This window comes from Megascapheus bottae, chromosome 12 (assembly GCF_031878675.1).
Source record: "Megascapheus bottae isolate mThoBot1 chromosome 12, mThoBot2.hap1, whole genome shotgun sequence".
In the NCBI taxonomy this organism is placed as follows: Eukaryota; Metazoa; Chordata; class Mammalia; order Rodentia; family Geomyidae; genus Megascapheus; species Megascapheus bottae.
The window spans coordinates 29,123,451-29,135,994 of record NC_143520.1 but is presented as its reverse complement, the minus strand read 5'-3'; the positions used below and the strand labels follow the sequence as shown (position 1 = coordinate 29,135,994).

Here is a 12,544-nt window from a genome sequence, read left to right as displayed (position 1 = left end):
TTATAATCTACCTTATGGTCTTTATGACTAGACCGATTGCCTTGTCACTGGCCAGAAGTGTATCTTCAAAATATAGTTCTACATAAGTTTGTGACTTTATTTTTATTTGTGATTTGAAAGATGAGGTGAGCTCACAGAACATTTCATTTGTCATTTCAATAGATTATGTACTAAAATTGCTTGGGTTAGCTGTAATTGATGAGTCTTGGTAAAGAAATAAATTATACTCCATACTTACTTAAAAAGATATATTTTAAATTACTTAACTTTTGTTTATTTTGATTATTATCTTTAAGTAGTTATAAAAAGAAGTTGCCATTTAACAAAGCATTTTATAAATACAATGAATAAAAGATACATATTCAAAAGTTATATTTGAGCTGAATGTTAGTTGCTTACATCTTGTAATTTTAGCTGTGCAGGAGGCTGAGATCTGAGGATTGAAATTGAAAGCCAGCTCAGGCAGGAAAGCATTGGGAGACTGTTTTCTCCAAGTAACCATCAAAACACCAGAAGTGGTGCTACTAGAACTAACCTTGAGCAAAGAAACTCAGGGAGTATCTTGGGCCTGAGTTCAAGTACGTGGATGCTCTCTCTCTCTCTCTCTCTCTCTCTCTCTCTCTCTCTCTCTCTCTCTCTCTCTCTCTCTCTCTCTCTCTCTCTCTCTCTGTCTCTCTCTCTCCCCCCTCTCTCTTTCTCTCTCCTTTCTTTCTCACATACACACACACACAGATATGCATGTGTGATATGTTTTAACTAATATGTATTATTCACACTTTATTTAAGAGAAACAGTGGCTCTTTCCACTTGGATATGATAATACTATCATTACATGTTGAAAAAAGTAGTAGTAATACACCTTCTATCTGGCGAATATAACTGTAACCCTTCTATTTAATTACAATAAAAAAAGAAAAAAACTAGTGTCTGTCTCATTTTATTTATTATACCTGGCCACCTATATTGCTCTTCTATAATTGAATTGCATGTCCTAGATGTCTTAACAGATATCTGGGTTTGTCATATTAGGAAGGACGTTTTATTCTGATGGCATTTGAAATCTCCTGATAAGTGAGTCTTTAATTATGAGAGTAAATTGTCTGGTTTATATTATAGATCCACATCATGGACTTCAGGGTACTTTGTGGAAGCTGATTTCTTGTCGTGGTTCTAATCATTGGTACATCTCCTTCATTGTAATGTTGTGTATCTGCTGTAATTACATGAGAGAGTCTCACAAAAATGGAAGGTGGAGATAAAGCTTGGGTTATTTGCTCTTAATCAAGGCAATCTTTAGTCTTTCCTGCTTTGGATAGAAACTTTTGAAAGAAACACACAAGGCATTCAGCATTTCCCAGTGAATAGCTGTAAGATGATTTTGAATGTGAATCTCAATTTCCTTCATTTTCTCTTTTCAAAAATAACCTTTCAAAACAAGTCAGAGTTTCTTAGAGCAATTACGAAACCTTTTGTATCGACAAAATAGCAACAAGGTGCACTATACAAGAATGTTTATCTGTTCATTGCTTGTGTGCATAAGGTTGTGCCAATGAAGAACATGTCACCTGTCTTTTATTTTTTTTTTTGAGAGACTGTTCTATTTTTAATCTTGCCTGGTGTTCGGGTCCCCTTGATTATATACTAGAAGAAAATTTCATGAGAATTTGTGAGCTACCTGACTTCACCTCACAAATGACAAAAAGAAAGAACTCATCTGCGGTATCTTATCTCTTCTGAAAAAATGTGGTGAATAATCCTGATTGGTAACAATATGAATAACAAAGAACATACGAGATTGGGGGGAGGTGGAAGTAAATTGTGTGGTCCTAAATCTCTACATTTAGGAGGTATCTTTCAAACACACTGGTGATTATCTGTTGGAGTCTTAGGAAGTAAGAATAAACAAATACATGCATTTCTGAAAAAGTCATCTCCTTTAGATTTCTCAGTCCTTAATAAGAAAAGAAGAATGTGTGAAAGAAGGATAGAAGAGCCATATCAGGCAATTTCCTTAAATATGAACAATGTTTATTTGTTTTGCCAGTTTAGGGGCCTGAACTCAGGGACTGGGTGCTCTCCCTGAGCTTCTTTTGCTCAAGGCTAGCATTTTACCACTTGAGCCACAGTACCACTTCCAGCTTTTTCTGAGTAGTTTATTTTAAATAAAAGTGGGGTTGGGGGGGAGGGAAATGGGGACCAAGACATGTGAAAGGGTATCAATGTATGTGAATTAATGTACCTTCTATCTGGCAAATATCATGTAACCCTTCTATTACAATAAAAATTATATGGAAAAAAAAGTGTGTGTGGGGGGGGGGGTTGTTTCTTGTCCTCCTTCACATTTTTGCTTTTGTCCTATCCATTGACCTCATGTTGGTTCCAGGAACTTGGGTTTTGTGCTCAAATACAGTGGATACTCCACATTCTTTCCTGTGTGCTGCCCTAAGAGGCTGAGAAGATAGGACTCAGTAGAAACTCTGCTCACCACATCTTTTGAGAAGTCTGTGGTTTCTTCTGTCTTGGAGTTACTAGTGACATAGACTATGGTCTTGTTCTATCACGAATCTCTCACTGAGCTAGTAGATGCTGCATTGACTGTTCCTTAACCCTTCCTACTAAAAATGGCAAATTTCTAGATGTATTCATTTAGGGGAAAAATACTAGCTATAGTATTTTAGGGAAAAGATCTTTAACTGCTCTTTAAGGGAAGATATGGTGAAAGAAAGAATCCATTGCTTTAATTTGAATATCAGAGTAGCTTGATTTGTGTCTTCTCGCTCCTGCCATAATGAATATTTAGGCAAACAAGCTGGAGTGTCTAATCAAGAAGGAACAGAAGTACCTAGAAAGGTTTGTTCTTTACTAGAGGTAAATTCAAGGCGCATGTTGAAAAACCAGAGGTTTGTACACCTGAGAGTATTAGAGTTATTCCCAATGGATTATATCTCAGAGGACTGTGATTCTCTGACTGACAAAATGATAAATTTTTGCCAGTCCTGGCAGATGAACTCAAGGTCCGAGCACTGTCCTTGGGTTTTTTCAAGGCTACAACTCCTAGCACTTAAGTCATAGCACCCCTTCCAGCTTCTGTCTATGTATCTGGTACCGAGGAATTGAACCCCGGTGGCAAGCACTCACCACTCAAACTCCCAGCCCGGAAGATGAGAATTTGAATGCAGTCTCCTTGCTATTCCTGCTCACATTGAAAATTCCATTGGTTCCATCTACGTCCTACCAGATCTTCCTGCCTGGAGGCTAGGGGATGCTGTAGAAAACTGGTGGTTTTTTAAAAACCTGATTTGTGGCTGGAAAATCTATTGAACATAAGGACCTCTTCATAACTTGTCCTTAGCCTAAAAGCCTTTTATCCCAGGTGTCTACAACAGCCGTCATAATGATAGCTTTCCATGCTCATTTGTTTAGATGTGCCACACTTCACCTGCCATTGGCAATCCTCCTGAACCAGCCTGTTTTTGTTAATCATAGGGATGGTGTATTATATTCACAAGTGGATGCATTGAAGATATTTTGATTGAATTAAAATGCTCACCACGTGAGCTATTTATGCTTAGACAAATATATTAGATTATTATGATCTGGAGTTTCATTAATTGCAGGGATTATGCTGGTCTTCATTGGTTATATAATGTGGTTTTGGTAACTTCCAAAGTCATACCAAGTTTTTATGCAGAGAATGTTACAGTTTGAAGGTAGATTTGATCTTACTTGGCAGTTCTGAAATTCATTTCTTCTCATGGGCTTTTGTGCTGTAACTTTCTTGATGTTGTCAATGTGCAAGTACTTCAGATAGCTTCAGGTCTTAATCTGTGGTTCTTTGCACCAGTGATAAGCAGCAATTTCTTGTTTTATTTTATTTGTTTTTTTTTTTATGTGTGTGCCATGGAGCTTGAACTCAGCTTCTTGTTTTATTTTGTGTTGGTGTTATTGCTACTGTTATTGTGCTGATTCTGGAGCTTGAATTTAGGTCCTAGGCTCTGCCCCTCAGCTTTTCTGCTCAAGGCTAGCACTCTACCATTTAAGCTTTTTTGTGTGTGCTTGAACAGAGATATGAGTCTTATGGACTTTCCTGCCTAGGCCGGCTTCAAACCAAGTAAAGGGAGAAGAGCTGAGAAGGCAAGCATTTGGAGAAGGTGATGAGTCCATTAATTACTTCAGGATTTCATTCTCTTGCAGAGTAATTTATAAACCCAGAATTAGAAGTGACTCACCTTTAGGCTCCTAACTTCTATGGGAGCCTATATGAGTTATCAATTTCAATTTTTTCCTCCCTATGTATGAAGATCAAAAAGTAGGAAGTTGTTATGGCCTGGGTTGACCCAACAGCTGGACATTCCTGAGCAGATTGTTCTGTATAAATACCACAAGTTAACCAATTGTGCCCCCGAAGTTCCACCTCTGATGATCTGGTGTGGATTGAAGTACCTTCCAGTAGCTCGTATGTTCAAGGCTTGGTCCTCAGTGTGGAAGTGCTGAGAAGTGAGGCTTTTAGATTGTGATTGGTCCCTGAATGTTCTGACCTCATTAGTGGTCTGAATGAATTCATTGATATATGAATGGTGTTGGAGTAGGAGCTTTGTTATAGTTTTGCAGCTATGAACACCTAGCACCTAGCTGAAAACTTCAGTTTTCTAGCGCGATGACGGACTCCCTAGGTGCAACAAATAAAAGTAACCTTCTGGATGGAACATAAATATCCTTGATCTGAGGGTTCATGTGGAAATAGATTTTCTTTCCATGCACCAAGATTTGATTTCCATATAAGCCAAAGGGAGGTGGCCAAGGAAAGGCACATAGTTCCTAAGAAGTAGGACACATCAGTGTGTTCTTCTGTAAGAAAGAGGTTGGATTCAGCTCCAATACCTTAATTTCTGGAAGCTGCAGTGGGCACTGGGGAAGCCCCATGTTTTGGCTACCTCTCATTTTCTGCAGATGGAAATGAACTCACTGGCAGCTGTACACTGCAAGTAGGGCTCTGAAGTTCTTTTAGAGCTGCTTAGCCAGGAGAGTTACTGCTAAATACCATGGATAACTTATTTCTCTCTTACAGATGTGCAGTTTGCTAACTGCACTTGGCCTTGCCCCATTAAATTAGCCTCACTCTTGGAAGAATTGCTAGGGCTCTGCTTCATTGCTCCTTGGCAAGCAGTTTAGTAGAACATTTTGTTAGCAAGTGCCAAGATGGAATACTAAGACTTGGAATTAAGCCTGCTCAAAGCCCCTCAGCTTCTGTGGACTGATGCTTTTATTTATTTACTTATTCAAAAAATGTTATAGTACATTCCATTGAAGTGTCAGGCCAAGAACAGTTATGGATAAAAACTATACTGCTTCTCTAGTTCCATATTCTAGTTCTCTTTTATTGTACTCAGAGACTTAAGGGTATCACAGAGTCATTTCTATGCACATCTGGGTTGCTTCCTCTTCTGATGAATATTACATGATTTAAAGGTCCTGGTTTCATTTGGGAAAGTGAGTGTTTTGAGCTGGGGAGATTCTACATTGCAAAATAGCCTTGGTATACTGGGGTCCTGTGGTTGGTGTAGCATGAACTGTGAACACAATGTAGTTATTAGAACTCTTTCTGCACCCTGTCAGCTTTCTGTGGTGGAAAGAGAGGCAGTAGAGCCAGTACAAATCTACTTCATTTCAAGAGCAAAACTAAAAGTTGTGATTGCTTTCTCTTTGTGTTGAGTACATTTGAAGATCTATGTAGAGTGGATATATTTCAATTTGAGCAGCACTCAGTCAACGTGGATGGTTGTAATGTAGTTCTCCTTTCAGGACTAGAAGAATGTCCTGAGAACCTGCTTCAGTTGGCTTTCACTTTCTCCATTCTTGATTCATTGCAAGAACTGAGAAGAAAGGCCAGAACAGTGATCTTTGGTGTGCTTTAGTTTCATTGTAGCGATGCAGGTATTTATTGTCAACGAGCTAAAAGAGTGGATTTTCAAACAAGAATTTGCTCAGTCAATATTTACTAAGCTTACTTGGTCCTAGATATTAGAGATAGAGAGTGGTGAAGAAAACATTTAAGTAAAGAAGGGGCTATGGCTATTTTCAAGAAATACAGATAGGAAAAGCTTTTCTGATAGAGGACATTTTAGCAGAGACCTGAAGGAAGGAGGCAGAGAGCCTGAGAGCATGGGGAATGGTGGGCAGAGGGTAAGATGAGGATGTGGTCAATTTTTCTCTACATCTCCTCCTTAAAGGCCTGTCTTGCTACCCCTGCAGATTGTGATGTATAACCTAGAAGTGGCCACTCCTATGCCAGAATAATACCTAGAACTCACATTATTTAAGTGGTTGTTAAGCCCCCAAATTATCACACTGTTAGTATGTGGAATTCGGACTTCTTTTAGAAAGCAGCCAAAAGACTCCATCTAACTTACTAAACTCTCTTGCTTCAAAGGTATTTGTGATCACAGAGAGCTGTTCCTTGGGGGATAAGAATGCCTGCATGAATGAAGAGTTGTTTCACTGCCTCTGGAGTTTCAGATCTCTAGAGTATTGGTCTGAAATAAAAGCCGATTTGAATCAATGATATAACTTGAAGTTGTGCCAGCAATCCCATTCCCTCCCTTTTACCATACAATGTGACAGAAGGAAAAGTTGGTATAGAAGGAGCTCAAAGAATGCTTTGGCTTTGCATAAGTCAAATCTGGAAGTAAGCCAGGATCCATTTTGAAATTTTGTAGCTGTACTAGGCTGTCAGTTACTGTCTGCCAGCCCAGAGATTCTCCATGAAGAGTTTAGAGTTGGTACACTGGAGTTGCTAGTGAGGATGAAGCTGACTACATTAAGATGCTAAGTTCATAAAAGTTCATATTTTTAAACCAAAATTGTTTTACAATCTTGGGGCAGTCAAAGCAATCAGCAACTCTTCAACTATTACTTCTAGTTATGTCTGATTTTCCAGGTTCTCTTATAATGACTATTGTTTGCTTTAAAAAGTTTTTGAAGAAGGAGCCAGCAGTTTGGCCTATTGGTAAAATGCTTGCCTAGCATGCACAAAGACTGGGGTCAATTCCTTATTACCAAATATATAGAAAAAGCTGGAAGTGGTGCTGTTGCTCAAGTGGTAGAGCTCTAGCCTTGAAAAAGCCCAAGGCCAGTGCCTAGGCCTTGAGTTAAAACCACAGAACTGGCAAAAAAATTGAAGGTTTCCATTAGAAGGGTGAATTTTTTTTTTTTTTGCCAGTCCTACCACTTGAGCCACGGCACCATGTCTGGCTTTTTCTATGTATTTGGTACTGAGGAATTGAACCCAGGTCTTTGTGCATGCTAGGCAAATACTCTACCATTAGGCCAAACTCCTGGCCGAATATTTTATATATTTAAATAGGCATATATGTAATTTTCCCAAACTATTTAAATCATATTTTTCTTTTTCTTTATTTCTTTACTTTTCTTTTTTTCAGTCCTGGGGCTTGAACTCAGGGCCTGGGCACTGTCCTTGGACAGCTTTTGCTCAAGTCTAGTGCTCTGCCACTTGAGCCACAGTACCATTTTTGGCTTTTTCTGTGTATACGGTATCGAGGAATTGAACCCAGGGTTTTGTGCATGCTAGGCAAGCACTCTACCACTTGGCCACACTCCTGGCCCTGTTTTGTTTTGTTTAGACCATGTCTTACTACATTGTCTAGTCTGGTCTCATACTTGTGGGCTTACGTAATCCTGTCCTATTTTCTCAGCCTCCTGAGTAGCTGGGACTACAGGTGTGCACCACTATATCCTGCTAGGAAATCTAAAGTATTTTAAAAAGAAAGATTTAATTAACCTCTGCCATCAAATGTGAGATAATTTATCAATGTCTTCTGCGACTTTAAGAGATACCTTCTATGATTCTCACTCACTCTAGGCTGAATAAGGGAACTTCTGAGCCCCTATAGTATCTTTTATGGACCTCAGTCACAGTCATAACTAGCTATTAATTATCTTTTCGTGGTTTTCTGGAAGGTTTAAGCTTTAAGTCACCCATACTTTGCCTGATACCTCACCTATAATAGGATTTTCTATGTCTTTATGGACTAGATAGGGAAATGAATGAGTTACTAAGGCTTATGTACAATTCTGAGCTTCCTGGTAAGCAAAGTAAAGGGAAAATTATATTGGCTCCATAGGTTTTCAGATGCATGTAAGTGTTAACAAAACATTGCACCCAAAGATCCATTTGTTTCATTTGGTGTGAAACTCTTGAAAGTCTTTGAGGAAACATGGTATAAAGGCAGTGAGTGTCATCAGGTTTTCAATTTAAAATAAGTGCCATTGCAACAATGAACAATGCGGCCTTTGGTGGGACCTGATGTGCAACAGCAACTCCAGTGTTGTATCTAGGTCTAGGCTCTTCTTACTTCTAAGCAGAGCCTCTGTCAGCACATCCTCTCCCTGATAGTAATTACACACAAACCATCGTGTTTTATACCCACTGGCTGGCTTTATCTTCATGTTTGCAACCCTCCAGTCAACAGTCCACTGAAATACTCAACCGTGCGCAGGCTGAGGCCTCTGGTGGAATGTGTGATGGAAGGAAAGAACCCCACAGACAATGGAGATTATAAGGAGCTTCATGGATTCAGGATGTGCTATATGCCTTTGCAGGGTGCCATTCTGTCTACTCTGCAGAGACATTGTGTTTGCTGACTGGCAGGCCTTATGAGAAAATAATTATTTTGTGAAAATGAATGTGAATACAGGTGAGGAAAAGCTAATGAATATTTGCTTCATTAAAAATTTTTTAAAGAAATGCAAAGAAGTACTTGTTCAGGAAGGAAGATTAATTGGTGTTTGCTGTGTATGTAGATTCAGAAAGAGGGAGAGAGGAAAATTAAAAATCTTTTGATCTTGCAAAAATAATTATTAAAATGTTTTCTGATGGAGATATTTTTATTTGAATTGGATAATGAGAAAGGTGGTGAGTGGCTGCATATTTGGAATCCAAGGCAGTTGACAGAGAAAGGAAAAGAAATGCTCACATATTGAACATCTATTTTCCAGGCATCTAGTAAAGAGGTTTAGATATTTATTTGTCCTTTAACTATGATGAATTTTCTGTGAGTCAGGGGAGATGGGATGAATAGGGTTAAGATCATGTAATTGATGTGAATATCAAAGCTAGGTTCACATTCTCTGACATGTGTCCTGAGCTCAGGCTGGTTTTCTTCATGTATGTAAAGCATCTAGACTTCAGAGATATTGCAAGGGGTTTGTTTCCAGCAAATCTGGCATTGTCTATATATTCTAAAATTTATGTCTCCCAAATCTCTGTATGTATTTTAAACATATATGATCATTTGGGATTTGTGAATTAAAAATGCATTTGAAAACACTACATCTGAAAACATAAACCCGAAGAATAGTCGATTAAAAATATTTTATGTGCCAGCCTTCCAAAGCAGATGCTCAATAAATATCTGTGAACACAAGAGATAAATAACCATTAATGTCTTTTAAATATGCTGTGGCTTATTTAGCCAAATCTCTATAATAGATCCTTAGAGTATTTCCATTTTTTGTAAATGACACTACAGTGCAAGGAATCCCCTATATATACACCTTTGTACTTTGTAAAGAGACTTTCTATTATTTTGTTATAACAGATTCTAGAAAGTGGCTTGCTGGAGCAAAGAAATACCTGTTTAAATTTTAGTATTTGATAGTAGAGGTGTGGCTCCAGTGGTAGAATGCTAGCCTTGAGCAAAAAGGCCAAGGAAGCCTGGGAAGCCCTGAGTTCAAGCTCCAGTAATGGCATGCACACAAAAAGAATTTAGTACTTTCTTTCTGGGATAGTTTGTGAAAACGTATCAGTAACACTGCCTGGGGAGATGATTCCTTTCCTTTGATCCCAGCTAAAATAAGGAGTTAGTCTTCTCTATTTAAAGTATCACTAACTCCCCTAAATCAGAAGGTGTATTGCCTCCTCTGTGTAGAGTCTAGAGTGATTTAAGATGGAGTCCTTTCTCCTGGGCTGAGAGAATGTGTGTGTTGGTGCTATCCAACGAAATTAACTTTCTTAATCCCAAGCCATATTCTTTTTGCTTTTCTTAGCATCTTTGTTTAAATGTGCACATTTTACCACTTGTTATTGGTTACTATCCTAGGTAGAAACAAAGTCTAGAATTAGTAAGTAGAATCTGATCTCTTGCTGAGAAATTGTGGATGGATTCTGAACCAAATTTAACCTCTGCCATTTGTGATCTTGTTCCTGCCCCAACCAACAGATGTGGATGAGCCAGTCTTTCTCTTGTCTGGTAAGAATGCAGAGAAAGCTAGTGACCTAAATCTTTGCCACTTAAGCATGTGTGGATAGAAGGCTCATGTGGTACGTGCAGATCTGGCCACAAAAGCAGTTAGAACCACTGAACAACATGAATCTTAAACAACATTAATTTCTTTCAGCAGCAATGAAAGCTGTGGGAAATAGCCTAGTCCTTTTTTTGTTGGGTTTTCAGGACATAACAAAGTTTAACTCTTTTTCTTTTTGTTTGTTTGCTTGTTTTTGGTACTTGGGCCCTGAGTCTTGAACTGAGAGGGTGGGTGCTGTGCTCGAGCTTTTTTCCTCAAGGTGAGTTCTCATACCACCTGGTCCACAAGCTCCACTTCCAGCTTTTTGGGTACTTAACTGGAGATAAGAGGCTCAGACTTTCCTGCCTGGGCTGGCTTTGAGCCACGAACCTTAGATCTTGGCCATACAAGTGTAAATCTTAATGAACTCATTCATTCATTCAGACATGGAGACCCATTTCATGCCAAGCACCAAAAAGAACCAGGTCTTCCTCCCAGGAAAATAGCTCCAGTTTCTCACCCCAGAGGGAGTAGTTCATGCTTCCAGAGGCTTTTGCTTTGGATGCTTGTCTGGGTAGGGGGAGGAGGGGTCCTGCTTTTCCCATGGAACTCAGCCCCTTCTTTGCTCAACTTATTAGCACTAGAAAGGAGGTGGCTCATTTTCCTCCTCAGGTGGAGACAAAGCTGCTGTTGTCTTGGGCACAGGGCCTTTGGTGACTTGATTCACCGCCAGCCTGGCCTGTGCTGATTTTCAGATGGAAACCCGCAGATATCATCTGCTGCCTCATTAGGCCGACACTCTTCCTGCCCCCTCTTGTAATAATGTCACTGGAGCACTTAATAATTTTAGGTAAATGCTGGAAGCATGCACTTTAGAGGTAACCCAGGGTCAGTGGCAACAGATGCTCCAAAAGGCCATTGTTTTCTCTGCTTGCTGCTCTGCTTGGACTCCAACAGGCAAAGAGGACCAGTAATTGGGCAAATTTAACTTGCTAAGGAGCAGACTGTATAGTAATACCACAGTTTAAAAAAATCTCATTCAAATTGGCAGAAATTCAAGATCAAGAGGACAGTGAAACTGGATGATTGCCAGAAACTTCAAGAACAGAGCTTTGTGTTTTCTAGAGAAGGCGGTGAGGGGCCCTTCAGTATTTGAAGATGTTTAAGGTGGCCTATATGCAGGATCGCCTCTCCCTTTCCAAAGACAATGAGACAAACGTAAGTCTTCTATTGATTCAAAGAGGAATTAGGCTAGACACTGAAAAGAACTTCTTGATTAGAGACTGGAAAAGCCCCTGGATGGGGGAATAATGAAAGCATATTTTTTTTTGTCCTTTTGTAGTAGCAAGTATTGCTTTACTAGACTGCGATTCTAGGAATGGATCCATAGGCTGACACCAGGATGTGAGCTAATTCACAGTAGAGCACACTTGCCCTCAGAGATTGGTGTGGGTATACAGCAACTGGACAGGTGGCTCATTGGGTTACTAACTGTGGAGATCTAGGCTTGTGGGCTCATAGTCTTCTCTATGGGTTTGAACCAGGCATCTAAGGTCTTGGTTGAGTTTATGACTCTACTTGACAGGATGTGGCCTCTCTTATGAAACCAAAGTATTGGTTTAGGAAGTATTTCCCTGAGAGCTGAAATTCCTGGAAGTGTCAGGGTCCTTAGTTACTTCACAGGTTAGTGTATTTCCCTAGTACTTGAGGGCCAGTGAAGGTGAGTAGGAGAAGTCAGGGAGAGCTAGGACTGGGAGGTTTAGGCTCTCTCTTAACCCTTAGGGGTGTGGCCACATCTTACTTTCAGGTGCTTAGTCATGAAGGCTGGGCCTTTTCTGCTCGTAAGTTAAAATGATTTCTCAGGCTTATCACCACTTCCATCATACCTCTGTACTAATGAATGGTGTCCATCTCTCTATGACCGAGTGACCAAAATTAATAAAATAAAAAAAGAATAATATCATGTATACATCATTGGATGTGTTAGCCTGGTGCCTTTCACCATAATGCCATTTCCTGTTTTCTGGTGGTTAATTGGAGATAAGAGTCTCATGGGCTTTAGTGCCGGGCTGGCTTTGAACCTTGATCCTCAGATCTCAGGCTCCTGAGTAGCTAGGATTACAGCTGTGAGTCACTGAACCTGGCAGCTTACTTTTTTTTTTATGCCTAATATGTTTTTAAGGCTGGATACTGGCTGATAGGTAAATAATCCCCTGCGTTTGTGGAGCTTACCTTTTATTGT

General features: G+C 39.5%; 1 protein-coding gene across 3 annotated transcripts in view; it reads left to right on the top strand.

The window, feature by feature from the left end:
- Positions 1-12,544, top strand: part of Lypd6b (LY6/PLAUR domain containing 6B) — a 176,298-nt gene that overhangs the window by 89,711 nt on the left and 74,043 nt on the right. The window contains exon 3 of one of the 3 annotated variants that reach the window (XM_090343119.1): positions 11,354-11,520. The exons of the other annotated variants lie outside the window; for them this stretch is intronic. The gene's annotated coding sequence lies outside the window, so the exon portion shown is untranslated. The remainder of the gene's footprint in view (positions 1-11,353; positions 11,521-12,544) is intronic. 3 annotated transcript variants of the gene reach the window in all.